Source organism: Schistocerca piceifrons, chromosome 7 (assembly GCF_021461385.2).
Source record: "Schistocerca piceifrons isolate TAMUIC-IGC-003096 chromosome 7, iqSchPice1.1, whole genome shotgun sequence".
In the NCBI taxonomy this organism is placed as follows: Eukaryota; Metazoa; Arthropoda; class Insecta; order Orthoptera; family Acrididae; genus Schistocerca; species Schistocerca piceifrons.
In genome coordinates this window covers 63,602,755-63,618,329 of record NC_060144.1, presented here as the reverse complement: position 1 = coordinate 63,618,329, position 15,575 = coordinate 63,602,755, and the positions used below count along the sequence as shown (strand labels likewise).

Here is a 15,575-nt window from a genome sequence, read left to right as displayed (position 1 = left end):
CTTTACTTCTGGGTACTGCCAAGAATTTCCTCTTGGTGGGAGGACTGGAATGGGGCCAAGTGAGCTGCTTAGGGTAATTGAGTAGCAAGCTGAGGTCGCGGCTCCAAGCCCTGGAGGTCGACATGAGCCAGCAGACTAGTGTGCTTGTCCTGTGGGCCTAAATATCGCATTCGAAGTTATCTTAAAAAAGAAAAAGGAAGTTAAATTTCAAGACTGGAAAGTGCTTCTGAATTCCTACATGGGGGAGGAGCAATATGGCACTCAGCCCAACGTGTTGTGTACAACTAGAAAACTGTAGTGTGACAAGGTAACCTGTTGGCTGGCCACATTTCTCTGTACAGCGTTTCTGCCAATACCATGAAGCCATAGACGTCACCTTAAAACTGTGTGCTGGACAGTGACTTTAAGATGGGACCTGCCCCTTCTGTGGGAAAATGCTCTACCACACTTACCCGCATAAGCCGAAGTTTTAATCTGCCAAGAAGTTTTCGATCAGCGCACATTCCACTACAGAGTTAGAATTCATTCCACTGGCGTCGTTTCGACAATTGTAACGGGATAATATGCTGCTGCCCATTAAGTTGCAACAACGCAGACGCTGCATGCAACAAACTTCAAACTGACATGAAATATACTGCGGCCTTGGACACGCAACTGCATGAAGTAGGTGGCGGAAATGACATCTATATTCTGATACAGTAAAAGATTACACATCTCATTCAGAAATCGCATTTAAATGTAGGCAGTTTGTCAGGAGCTCATGTTGTGCCTTGTCTGAAGAGGAGAAACATCGTATTTCAACGGCGACGGGACTACAGCCTATCGAGCCTCCGGCGATTTTTGCTGTGTGCTTTGCTCGGGACCACACAACTATTATGGGAATATGGTTTCAGTGGTCTCAGGTGGTAATCCACATTTTCAACAGCCCTATGCTTTAGCTCCCGAGACAACAGACTTCTTGTCTGCTTTGCTATGCACAACTGAACACCAAAGTCCACCCTTTCATTACAGAAGCAGGCTTGTTTACTGCAAAACTGACAGATGCTGGAGCATCGTGAATTTTCAGCACAGCGAACATTGTTGCCATTTCCCTTGACGCCGCAACAGAAATACGCGCGCCACCTGTGATGCACCAAACGTCAGCCCAGGATTCAGGAGTTGCTCCAAGTCGCCCTTTAGTCAAATCCCATTGTTGGTTACAGCATCATGATGTAGCGCCTGTGCGTGGATGCACACATCTGGTGTGACGGTGTAAGATACTATTGTTTCAAAACGATCACGTCTAGCTCAAGTTGCCGATAATTTGGACAGCACCTGTTTCATTTCCTACGGGTGATTGCCAGTGACTGTGCCGTATTTTGGAGGACTTCGTGGCGTTATTGTTGAACAAAATATTGCTCGTACTGTATCGACGTGACCCAGTAAAGAGTTCTATATCTCTCCTGATCAGTTACACATTGAATACATGTGAACATGGGATGCCGACAGGTTGGCTCACCACCATTCGCCAGCCACTACAACTGACGAGCTTTGGCCCAGAGCTGAAGCAGTGCGGTATGCCACAGTAACACCTGCCACCCAAGTGCATTTCACTCGCTGCACAACGGCGCTTGAGCGATTGTTGCTACCAGAGATGGCAGCAATGCGTTCTAAATTTTGCACCCTGTTTATTACCATATCATCTACAATTTTTATCATCTGTTTGTAAGGTGGCAGCTTGAATGAATGTCGATTGCGCACCTTACATGAGAGATTTTATATGTTGTAACAAGTAGATGAATATGTCACCTGACAAAAATCGCCAATAATGAGCAGATTTGCCTATTAAAATGTAGAGCATGTAATGAAAAGGGATGACACTCGATTGGACTGTATTAACACACCGAACCCAAATCCTGCATGTCAATGAGGAAAAGGTGAAGAAACGTGCAGGAGGAAACGCTTTAGTTTGGGGGCAGATGCGAGTTGCGCCGTCATGGCCCGAATACAATGGAACACTTCTAAAAAACGGGTTTGGTGACCCGTAGCGAAAGGGACAACGAACGCACCGGGCGATACATTGAGGAAGGAAGGTAGTGGGCCAGCGCTACTTGTTACAGAGAAATTCTTTAGAAAACTGCGGTGGGGAATTTCCAGATGGATACAAAGAGACCAGCGACGCAGTTGATCACGTGAAATGCTAGTGGTGCGCTCAGGATGTGCGCATGTAACTTTTAGGCGTCAGGAGTGGACACAAAATGTCCAATTGGCTGAAATAATCTCTGAAGGAGTAGAAAGGGGCGACATTTCGATACAGTTCGAAAGTAGGCCCTTTGCATTTGACAGAGATAGTTTCCACAAGATGAAAGGAATGCTCCCATTGGTGTGAAAAAGCCATGACGTGAAACACGAAAAGACGCAGGTGGGGGAAAGTTTGCTACGAAAGACACAAGCCCAAAAACTTCTTGGTCTCTCCTCTGAATCAGCATCAAGTGTCGAACAGGCCGCATCACGCTCTGTACGACGCCAAAGAGGAATTTTGTGTGAATGCTGCATTCTCTTCGGCTGACATTCAGCTAGAAATTAGCTGAAGAGTCGTTGAGCTCCAACAGTGGAGAAGCGAATCAACCACGCAGTTAATTGTTCTTGCGAGAACCGAGAGGGCATTGTAGTATACATGCTGCTCCATCTATGCATGTGTATATCACCATATTTCCAGACTAGGGATGAGTGCATGTTTTCTCGCCTAATGAGAAACTTAGGACAGTTTCTCCTGATCAAATCAGCAAACATTTTGATTAGCTTTATTTATAGTATCTTCAGAGGGCGAGAGCAGCCCAGCAGCCGACAGCTCATCACAGCTAAGGTAAATGCCGCTAGCAGAGGCATAAACCTGTTGGTTCACCAGCTTGCATCCTCTGTGAACTCGAGCAACCTTCAGTAATCTTTTGCTCATCGTGTCACAAAAACTAACCATCCTGCGTCCTCTGTGAACTCGAGCAACCTTCAGTAATGTTTTGCTCATCTTGTCACAAAAACTAACCATCCTGCATAAACTTGATTGTCATCCTAAATAGTACCGAACTTAGAACCGGAATCGCGTGATTTGTCATAATATTGGCCAACTTTACGGTGTAGTAGTAATAATAATTTTGTAGAGAACCTTTTATTTAAATTTGATATTGTTGTGTTCAGCGTTATTTCGGATAAACAGGACGTAATGCGTTATCTCGGCAACTGTCCTGAGATTGGCATGTCAAACTCTATGTAAATTCGTATACTTCTTTGACAATAAGTCTGCAATGAAAGAAATCGTGTACAGCGTAACACCAATATGCTCTGTCCTAGAATAAGGGTCCACTCCTAACCCCAGTCACTGATTCTAGAGACGCTAACGCACTTACAGGGTGTTTTTGCTGACGTCTGACAAACGTGAAAAGGAGTGGAATGTCAGATGTTCTTACTACTACACTGTATGTGTACAGTAAGTAAAATTCCGCCTGCTATCGTTCCTGTTCGCAGTTTCAGTTTTCAACAGTGTATAGAGTAAGTGTCCACTTACAGCCTGACGAAGGCCGCAGTATTAGGTTCGAGGCTTCGGTTATATTACATCTACATCCACACGTACGTTTAAATCTACATACACTGATAAACAAAAAATTATGACACTGCCCACTGCGACGTTGGATGCCTCTTGGTGGCGCTGCAGCCACTTTACGCAGTAACAAAAGTATGTAAGCGGAGCGACACGGACAAATGGTTCAAATGGCTCTGAGCTCTATCGGACTCAACTGCTGTGGTCATAAGTCCCCTAGAACTTAGAACTACTTAAACCTAACTAACCTAAGGACATCATACACATCCATGCCCGAGGCAGGATTCGAACCTGCGATCGGAGCGGTCGTGCGGTTCCAGACTGAAGCGCCTAGAACCGCTCGGCCACTCCGGCCGGCGCGGACACGGACAGGCGTCACGCGTCACCCTAGTAAAGATATGGATTGGAAATGGGAAAATGCATTGAGATAAGCGACCATCTACATGGATACTCTGCAAATTACATTTAAGTGCCTGGCAGAGGGTTCATCGAACCACCTTCAAATTCTCTATTATTCCAATCTCGTATAGCACGCGGAAAGAATGACCACCTATACTTTGCCGTACGAGCTCTGATGTCCCTCACTTTATCATGGTGATCGTTCCTCCTTATGTAGGTCGGTGTCAACAAAATATTTTCGCATTCCGAGGAGAAAGTTGGTGATTGTAATTTCGTGAGGAGTCTCCGTCGCAACGAAAAACGCCTTTCTTTTAATGATGTCCAGCCCAAATCCTGTATCATATCTGTGACACTCTCTCCCATATTTCGCGATAATAGAAAACGTGCTGCCTTTCTTTGAACTTTTTCGATGTACTCCGTCAGTCCCATCTGGTAAGGATCCCACACCGCGCACCAGTATTCTAAAAGAGGACGGACAAGCGTAGTGTAGGCAGTCTCCTTAGTTGGTCTGTTACATTTTCTAAGTGTCCTGTCAATAAAACGCAGCCTTTGGTTAGCCTTCCCCACAACATTTTCTGTGTGTTCTTTCCATTTTCAGTTGTTCATAATTCCTAGGTATTTTACGGTTTTAGATTAGACTAATTTATCGTGTAACCGAAATTTAACGAGTTCCTTTTAGCACTCATGTGGATGAACTCACACTTTTCGTTATTTACGGTCAACTGCCACTTTTTGCACCATTCACATATTTTTTGTAAATCGTTTTGCAGTTCGTTTTGATCTTCTGATGACTTTATTAGTCGATAAACGACAGCTTCATCTGCAAACAACCGAACACGCCTGCTCAGATTGTCTCCCAAATCGTTTATATAGATAAGGAACAGCAAAGGGCCTATAACACTACCTTGGGGAACGCCTGAAATCACTTCAGTTTTACGCGATGACTTTCCGTCAATTACTAGGAACTGTGACCTCTCTGACAGGAAATCGCAAATACAGACACATAACTGAGATGATATTCCATAAGCACCCAATTTCACTATGAGACTCTTGTGTGGTACAGTGTCAAAAGCCTTCGAGAAATCCAGAAATACGGAATCGATCTGAAATCCCTTGTCAATAGCACTCAGCACCTCTTGTGAATAAAGAGCCAGTTTTGTTTCACAGGAACAATGTTTTCTAAACCCATGTTGACTACGTGTCAATTACCCTTCGAGGTAATTCATAATTTTCGAACACAATATATGTTCTAAAAACCTGGTCCATATCGACGTTAATGATATGGGCCTGTAATTTAGTGGATCACTCCTACAACGTTTCTTGAATATTGGTGTGAGCTGTGCAACTTTCCAGTCTTTGGGTACGGATCTCTGTCGAGCGAACGGTTGTATATGATTGTTAAGTATGGAGCTAATGCATCAGCATACTCGGAAAGGAACCTAATTGGTATACAGTCCGGACAAGAAGATGTGCTTTCATTAAGTGATTTAAGTTGCTTCACTGCTCCGAGGCTATTTACTTTTACGTTACTCATGTTGGCAGCTGTTCGAATTCTGGAATATTTACTTCGTCTTCTTTTGTGAAGGCATTTCGGAAGATCAGACCATTTTTGCACAGAGTCTGTGAATGAGTGTCTTGAAAACGTCGAAGCTGATCGAATGTTCACGTGCTACTGTTGTGTGCATCTAAGGAAAGAAGCAGAAGGACGGTGAAACTACCACCAGGCGCTAAATGGTTGGATGTCCACGACTCTTCACAGAACGTGATGTTCTGAGGCTTGTCTGCTCAGTAAAGTTGGGTAGGTGGTGATCTGTGGCGTCTCTGCCGAAGGAGCACAATGCTGGTGCATGCACAAGTGTTTCAGAGCACACCGTTCGTCGTACACTGTTGAACATGGAGCTCCGCAGCAGACCACTCCAAAGTGTTCACATGTTGACCTATCAACATCGTCAATTACGACTGCTGTGGCCACGGAAGCATCGGGATTCGACCGTCGATCAATGGAAACGTGTCGATTCTTCGAGCGAATCACATTTTTGCTACACTAGGTCGGCGGTCGTCTCCACTGACGCAGTCAGCGAGGTGAACGGCGGCCCTAAACGTGCAGCGCTGCAAGGACGTAGGTTGATGGGAGCAGTAGGCTATAATGCTATGAGACTTATTTTCCTGCGCTTGCATGGGACCTGTGGTAATAAGCTAAGACTGGCTGACAGCTGTGGGCCACTTGCATTCTTTCAGGCTTGATGTCTTCCCCGACGGCGATATCTTTCAACAGTATAACTGTCCATGTCTCGGAACCGTGCTACTAGGGTTTGAGGAGCATTATAGTGCACTCACGTTGATGTCTCCGCGACCATATTCGCCTGATGTAAATCCTATGGAGCCAGCCGAAGTGGCCGTGCGGTTCTAGGCGCCGCAGTCAGGAACCGCGAGACCGCTGCGGTCGCCGGTTCGAATCCTGCCTCGGGCATGGATGTGTGTGATGTCCTTAGGTTAGTTAGGTTTAACTAGTTCTAAGTTCTAGGGGACTAATGACCTCAGATGTTGTCCCATAGTGCTCAGAGCCATTTGAACCATTTAAATCCTATGGAAGCTATCTGAGTCGCTATCGAAGCCATCATCGCATATGCAAATCAGCGGTCCGTTATTTACGCGACTTACTTGACCTGTGCGTAGACATTTAATGCCACATGCACTCAGAAACCTACGAAAAAATTTTCGTATCAGTGATAACCAGTGATGTATTTCGTTCGGTAGACGAACAAACAAGCTATTAAGCATGTGCTCATTATGTTTTGGCACATCAGTGCATATTCACCACAAGCCACAATATGGTGAGTAGCGGACGGTATCGTGGATCGCTACTAGCACTTTCTTTCCTGTTCAACTCGCGATCAGAGCGAGGGAAAAACGACTACCTGTATCACTGCGTAAGAGCGCTACTTCCTCTAACCTTATCTTCTTCCTCCTTACGCGAAATGTACCTTGACGGCAGTCAGCTTCAAATTCTGACTCTCTAAATTTTCTCAATAGTGCTGCTCGAGAAGAACGTCGCCTTCCCTCAGTTGATACCCATTTGAGTTCCCGAGTCGTCTCCGTAATAGCCGTGTATTGATTGAAGCTACCGGTAACATATCCAGGAGTCCGTCTCCGTAATAGCTGCATATTGATTGAAGCTACCTTGGTAACATATCCAGGAGTCCGTCTCCGTAATAGCTGCGTATTGATTGAAGCTACCTTGGTAACATATCCAGGAGTCCGTCTCTGTAATAGCCGCGTACTGATTGAAGCTACCCCGGTAACATATTCAGGAGTCCGTCTCCGTAATAGCCGCGTATTGATTGAAGCTACCGGTAACATATCCAGGAGTCCGTCTCCGTAATAGCCGCGTATTGATTGAAGCTACCCCGGTAAGATATCCAGGAGTCTGTCTCCGTAATAGCTGCATATTGATTGAAGCTACCTTGGTAACATATCCAGGAGTCCGTCTCCGTAATAGCTGCGTATTGATTGAAGCTACCTTGGTAACATATCCAGGAGTCCGTCTCTGTAATAGCTGCGTATTGATTGAAGCTACCCCTGTAACATATTCAGGAGTCCGTCTCCGTAATAGCCGCGTATTGATTGAAGCTACCGGTAACATATCCAGGAGTCCGTCTCCGTAATAGCCGCGTATTGATTGAAGCTACCCCGGTAAGATATCCAGGAGTCCGTCTCCGTAATAGCCGCGTATTGATTGAAGCTACCCCGGTAACATATCCAGGAGTCCGTCTCCGTAATAGCCGCGTATTGATTGAAGCTACCAGTAACATATCCAGGAGTCCGTCTACGTAATAGCCGCGTATTGATTGAAGCTACCGGTAACATATCCAGGAGTCCGTCTCCGTAATAGCCGCATATTGATTGAAGCTACCCCGGTAAGATATCCAGGAGTCCGTCTCCGTAATAGCCGCGTATTGATTGAAGCTACCCCGGTAACATATCCAGGAGTCCGTCTCCGTAATAGCCGCGTATTGATTGAAGCTACCAGTAACATATCCAGGAGTCCGTCTCCGTAATAGCCGCGTATTGATTGAAGCTACTGGTAACATATCCAGGAGTCCGTCTCCGTGATAGCCGCGTATTGATTGAAGCTACCCCGGTAAGATATCCAGGAGTCTGTCTCCGTAATAGCCGCGTATTGATTGAAGCTACCCCGGTAACATATCCAGGAGTCCGTCTCCGCAATAGCCGCGTATTGATTGAAGCTACCAGTAACATATCCAGGAGTCCGTCTCCGTAATAGCCGCGTATTGATTGAAGCTACCGGTAACATATCCAGGAGTCCGTCTCTGAACTGCTTCGATATCTTACTTTAATCCCACTTGGTGGAGATCCCAAACACTTGAGTAGTACTTAACAATTAGTCACACTAGTGTCCTATTTGTGGCCTCCTTTCCAGACAAACCATACTTTCCTAAAATTCTCCCAATAAACCAAAGTCGACCATGCGCCTTCCCTACTACAATCCTTACATCTTTATTCCATTTTATAGTACTTTGCAACGTTACGCCCTAAATTTAAACAACGAGACTGTGTTAAGCAGGATACTACTAGAGCTGTACTCGAACATTATGGGTTTGTTTTTCCCACTTATCTGCATTAACTTATATGTTTCTACGTTTAGAGGTAGCTGCCGTTCATCACACTAACTAGAAATTTTGTCTAAGTCATCTAGTATCCTTCTACAGACACTCAAAGACGATACTTTCCCATACACCATAGCATCATCCGCCAGATCATTTATGTACATGGAAAATGATAGCGGTCCTATCACACTTCCCTAGGCACTGCGGAGGATACCCTTGTCTCTGATGAATACTCGACATTGAAGACAACATATTGGGTTCTATTACTTAAGAAGTCTAAGGGCCCAGGTTCGATTTCTGGCTGGGTCGGAGATTTTCTCTGCTCAGGGACTGGGTGTTGTGTTGTCCTAATCATCATCATTTCATCCCCATCGTCGCGCAAGTCGCCGAAGTGGCGTCAAATCCAAAGCTTTCACCCGGCGAACGTTCTACCCAGGCCCCAGTCACGCGACATTTATTTATCGAGCCACTCACATGTGTAGGAACCTATTCCGTATGTTCGTACCTTCGATAAAAGCCGGCAGCGTGGCGCCGTGTCAAACTCTTTAAGGAAATCTAGGAATATGGAATCCGTCTGTTGCCCTCCGTCTATGGTTCGCAGGATCTCATGTGAGAAAATGGCCTGAGCAATGCTTTCAAAAACCGTGTTGATTAGTGGACAGAAGCTTCTCCTTCTCAAGGAAATTTGTGGTATTTATTACTATTAATTAGTACTAGCCGACAAACCAGGCATTGTCCCAGTGCTCATTTTGCCAGTTTTCTATTAGAAAGAAAAAATAAACTGTTTTGTAGTGAAGTATCGAAAAAATTTCAGTTTCTATGTATTCGTTAAAACGTCCTTGAAATTATGAAACAGTCCTACAAAGAAATATGCGTGATATACAACTGTGTAAGTAAATTAGGAAACGTGATCTTTTCTGTGCAGATAATTCGCATGTATACAACGACATTTTGTAAACATCTGTATTGCAACGCATCCTCATGGCTCTATAAACAGCTACTAATTTCGCCTACAGTCGTTGGCGATTCGCAATTAAAAGCTGTCGAAAGCGCTGCTATGTGTCAAGGATTTCCTTCATCTGACTCGACTGTACGAGTGTTTTACTTGTAAAGGATAAATGTATTAGTATTTCATGCGTGATGTGGCAGTTTTTCGTCCTTATCAGTGTTTATGACGTCATGCCTCTTGAACAGTACGTTGGACAATGGTGTAATTGTATAGTTACATTTAGTGGCAAGTGTGGATACTGTCTGCTAAGTGTTCCGCAAATATACTGGGTGATCAAAAAGTCAGTATAAATTTGAAAACTGAATAAATCGCGAAATAATGTAGACAGAGAAGTACAAATTGACAGACATGCTTGGAATGACATGGGGTTTTATTAGAACCAAAAAAAAATACAAACGTTCAAAAAATGTCCGACAGATGGCGCTTCATCTGATCAGAATAGCAATAATTAGCATAACAAAGTAAGACAAAGCAAAGATGACGTTCTTTACAGGAAATGCTCAATATGTCCGCCATCATTCCTCAACAATAGCTGTAGTCGAGGAATAATAGTGTGAACAGCACTGTAAAGCATGTCCGGAGTTATGGTGGGGCACTGGCGTCGGATGTTGTCTTTCAGCATCCCTAGAGATGTCGGTCGATCACGATACACTTGCGACTTCAGGTAACCGCAAAGCCAGTAATCGCACGGACTGAGGTCTGGGGACCTGGGAGGCCAAGCATGACGAAAGTAGGGGCTGAGCACACGATCATCACCAAACCACGCGCGCAAGAGATCTTTCACGCGTCTAGCAATACTTCGTTTTGTCATTCCAAGCATGTCGGTCAATTTTTACCTATCTACATTATTCCGTGGTTTATTAAGTTTTCAAATTTATACTGACTTTTTGATCACCCGGTAGTTAGAAGCAAAGATGTATTACATTTAAACGTCGTGTATGATGCGTCAGTTTTCCACGCAGGTCTCACTGCCTATAACGCCTTACTTGCTAAACTGTTCTAGTTTGATGGCTCTTATCCTCACAGTGACTGTTGCCTGACAGTAAAGGATATGTGTACCAAGTTTGGTTGAAATCGCTCCAGCGGATTAGGAGATGATGTACAAGGAACACACACACGTACACACACAAACATTTTTATAATATGTATGGATTACAGACATTTTATAAAACGACGAGACAATACTTCCAAAAGGATGTTAATTAAATTGACACTAGCGACAAACGCTTACGTACGAACTTTAGACCAGTGGTCGTCAAATTGCGGCTCTCGATCTGCAAGCGGCCCTTGGCCATTTGAGTGTGGCTCTTGCGCATAATACCACATGTGGCCATGCGCGAAAGAATGGAACTGCAGTTGCCAATTCCATATGCCTGTCTACGAAGCTCTTTGCCTCCCTTACAAGATTCCGGCACAAAAGACGCTCGCTACAGTTCTGCGCTTAAGTCAGAGTCAACCTTACGCGATTCATGCACGAGTTGAGTGATGCAGTCAGTCACCGGTCTCAGTGCGCAGTGGTTCGTGCTATCAGCGTTCGCAAACCGCGCGCCAGCGACGAAAGTACACTATAGGATCAAAAGTATCCGGACACCTGGCTGAAAATGACAGACAAGTTCGTGGCGCCCTCCACCGGTAATGCTGGAATTCAGTATGGTGTTGGAGCACCCTTATCCTTGATGATAGCTTCCACTTTCGCAGGCATACGTTCAATCATGTGGGTAATGGCAGTCCATTCTTCACGGATTCCTGCACTGAGGAGAGGTATCGATGTCGGTCGGTGAGGCCTGGCACGACGTCGGCTTTCCAAAACATCCCAAAGGTGTTCTGTAGGACTCAGGTCAGGATCTGTGCAGGCCAGTCCATTACAGGGATGTTATTGTCGTGTAACCACTACGCCATAGGGCGTACATTATGAACAGGTGCTCGATCGTGTTGAAAGATGCAAGCGACATCCCCGAATTGCTCTTCAACAGTGGGAAACTACAAGGAGCTTAAAACATTAGTGTAGGCCTGTGCTGTGATATTGCCACGCAAAACAACAAGGGGTGCAAGCCCCTCCATGAAAAACTCGACTACGCCATAACACCACCGCCTCCGAATTTTACTGTTGGCACTACACACGCTGGCAGATGACGTTCACCGGGCATTCGCCATACCCACACCCTGCCATCGGATCGCCACATTGTGCTCCGTGATTCGTCACTGCACACAACGTTTTTCCAATGTTCAATCGTCCAATGTTTACGTTCCTTACACCAAGTGGGATATCGTTTGGCATTTACAGGCGTGATGTGTGGCTTATAAGCAGCCGCTCGGTCATGAAATCCAAGTTTTCTCACCTCCCGCCTCACTCTCATAGTACGTGCAGTGGATCCTGATGCAGTTTTGAATTCCTGTGTGATGGCCTCAACAGATGTCTGCCTATTACACATTACGACCTTCATCAACTGTCGGCGGTCTCTGTCAGTCAACAGACGAAGTCGGCCTATACGCTTTTGTGCTGTGCGTGTCCCTTCACGTTTCCACTTCACTATCACGTCGGGAACTGTGGACCTAGGGATGTTTAGGAATGTGGAAATCTCGCCTACAGATGTATGACACAAGTGACACAAATCACCTGACCATGAGTTCCACGGAGCGCCCCATTCTGCTCTCTCACGATGTCTAATGACTACTGAGGTCGCTGATATGTAGTACCTGGCAACAGGTGGCAGCACAGTGCACCTAATACGAAAAGCATATGTATCTAGGGGTGTCCTGATACTTTTTGTCACATAGTATACTTACAAGTACGTTTGCCATCAATTCAAGAATTGCAATTATTTTTTGTTGGTTGCTTTATTACTATAAAATGAAACTTTTTTAATGCCCTGTTTGGCATGGCTATAAACAAGAAGCAAAGAAACACGAACATTCGCATTTGTTGAAACCTTGAATGGCCTTCCGCGCTGTCTTATTTCTCAGCAAAAATTGGTTCATAATAAAAAAAAATCTAATCTGAACGGTCACTTTACAACGAAACACGAGTCATTTAATACTAAATATCCTTTTGGCGATGCAAGGAAAATAGCAGTTGACAATTCAGAAGACCCAATAAAATCAGTTCTGCGCTCAGTTGCTGGGTACAATGTTCCAACAATGTTAATATTGGAAGTTTTGCAGTTCTTCAAGAGATTACTACGAGCTGAAAACCATTTATAGACGGTAAATATAGAAAAAGGTGCTTTTTAAGTGCATCCGATGAGCTATTTTAGGATTTTAAGAACAAAGTCGGATTACAAAAAAAAAATTTAAGAGGCACCACTGTCTGCTAGAACTGTGAAATGTAGAACAGACACAATGTCTTTTAATATAATTAACCATTCAGTCGAAGATCTTAAATTGGTTTTAGCTGTATCAATGGCGGTTGACGAGTTTTGTGACATACAGTGAGGTGATAAGAATTATGAGATTGCTGCTGCAATCGAGATGGACCTCCTTTTACCCGGCGTAGTGCAGTAATTCGACGTCGCATAGGCTCAAGTCTTTGGAAGTCCCGTACAGAAATATGGAGCCATGCTGCCTCTATAGCCCTCCATAATAGCGAAAGTGTTGCCGTTGCCGGATTTTGTGCACGAACTGATCTCTCCATTACGTCCCCCAAATGTTCGATGGGATTCATGAAGGACGATCTTGGTGGCCAGATCATTCTCTCGAATTGTCCATAGTGTTCTTCATACATATAGCCATCAATTGCGGCCCGGTAACATCGCGCATTGTCATCCACAAATACTCCATCGCTGTTTGGGAACATAAAGTCCGCGAATGGCTGCAGGTGGTCTCCAACTAGCCGTACATAACCATTTCCAGTCAACGATCGGTTCAGTTGGACCTGAGGACCCAGTCCATTCTATGTAAACACAGCGCACACCATTATGGAGCCACCGCCATCTTGCACGTACCCTTGATGACAACTTGGGTTCATATGAAGATGGTACCTATTCTTTCGGACATGTCCAAAACAGCAGATACCATCGGTGACCAGGCAGCTCTCTTAGAATGAAATGATAATTAAATCAAGACCCTAAGCTGTCGACAGGTGTTGATATATATCAACGCGCACAGTTGAAAATGTGTGCCCCGACCGGGACTCGAACCGGGGATCTCCTGCATCCGTTGCTGACGCTCTATCCATCTCAGCCTTCGATGGCCGACCGGTTCTAGGCGCTTTAGTCTGGAACCGCACGACCGCTACGGTCGCAGGTTCGAATCCTGCCTCGGGCATGGATGTGTGTGATGTCCTTAGGTTAGTTAGGTTTAAGTAGTTCTAAGTTCTAGGGGACTGATGACCTCAGCTGTTAAGTCCCATAGTGCTCAGAGCCATTTGAACCATTTTGAAACAGCCACCGAGGGCACAGAGGAGTGCAGGGATTATCCCTTGCACGCTCCCCGTGAGACCCACATTCCCAACTTAATGTCCACACACTACACTCGTAATGCCCCTGCCCATTACACTCATTACTCGCAGCAGACAATCTAACCGGGTCCCGTAAGAGTTCGGGCAATTCGTGCGCGTCCTTCTTCTTCTGTGCTGGATGCACACGAATTGCCCGAACTCTTACGGGACCCGGTTAGATTGTCTGCGGCGAGTAATGAGTGTAATGGGCAGGGGCATTACGAGTGTAGTGTGTGGACATTAAGTTGGGAATGTGGGTCTCACGGGGAGCGTGCAAGGGATAAATCCCTGCAGTCGCACTGTCCTCTGTGTCCTCGGTGGCTCAGATGGATAGAGCGTCTGCCATGTAAGCAGGAGATCCCGGGTTCGAGTCCCGGTCGGGGCACACATTTTCAACTGTCCCAGTTGATGTATGTCAACGCCTGTCGACAGCTTAGGGTCTTGACTTAATTATCATTTCACACGAGTCCATCGCTTCATGGGGACTTCGCCACTCTCGAATCCTACCATCAGCTATTACCACCGGTTTTCCAGTAGTCTAGGGTACAGCCGATATGGTCACGAGCCCAGGAGAAGCGTTGCAGACGGGGATGGAATGTCCCGTACGTATAGCTTCACATATCATTCCGCATTCAAAGTCAATTAATTCCCATCGTGCGTCCATAATCACGTTGGAATCCTTTTCAGATGAATCAAATGTAGTATATGGTATAACTGTGTGCATTTAAAAGCATCATATTCCACTCGATCAAATAGTCTCAATTTCAACAGAGGGTCCGAAAAGTACGACGGGCGTACGAAACGGGTTTGTTGCTATTTTGAAAGAAAAAAGTGATCACGAGCTACATACTTACCATCGTATCTTTTATAGTGTTAAGTCGATTCCAGAAGAGATATGCAAAGTCGTGGAATTAGTGATTAAGATTACCAACTCCGCTGTAAAGCTCTTAATCATGACAAATTTAGAGAACATTTACTTGAAATGTAGAGCGTATACACAGACCTGCTGCATAACATGCTTGGTTATCTAGAAGGGACAGTTTTAAATGCTTCTCTTCCTTGCGGTCAGAAACTGAAGCACTTCTTCTTGAGGAAGGTGATAACTGTCCAGAACTGAGGGACGATCCGTCCAAAAAATTTATTTCATGTTTACGTCTCATCTATACCAGCCTAATCGTAGACTACGAGGGAAAGGAAACACAATTTCGTTGTATGTTAGACGAATTTATTACATTTGGAAACAAAATATCCATTTTGATCAAGATTCCGAAAAAGAAAAGTTGATTTATTGTTCATGCCTGCTGATACATCAACAAGAAAATAATTCTCATATTGACATTTGGTATTTCAAAACAATGTTCTTTAATATGAGGGAAGCTTTTCTCAACGTGTTTTAGGAATTATGTAACAACAGACCACTGTTTGCCTTCGTTAAAAAAGTCTGAGCAGAGTTAAATGTTTCTCCATTTATTACTGATGATGGTAACTTTCAAATGCAATTGCTGGTTTTAAAAAACGAAGAACTGTGGA

General features: G+C 44.8%; 1 protein-coding gene and 1 non-coding gene across 2 annotated transcripts in view; one reads left to right on the top strand and one right to left on the bottom strand.

The window, feature by feature from the left end:
• Window positions 1-15,575, bottom strand: part of LOC124805421 (semaphorin-2A-like) — a 1,298,470-nt gene that overhangs the window by 1,269,099 nt on the left and 13,796 nt on the right. The window lies entirely within an intron of this gene.
• On the top strand, window positions 14,357-14,430 carry Trnat-ugu. The gene has a single exon. It is a non-coding gene; the product is annotated as a tRNA-Thr (tRNA).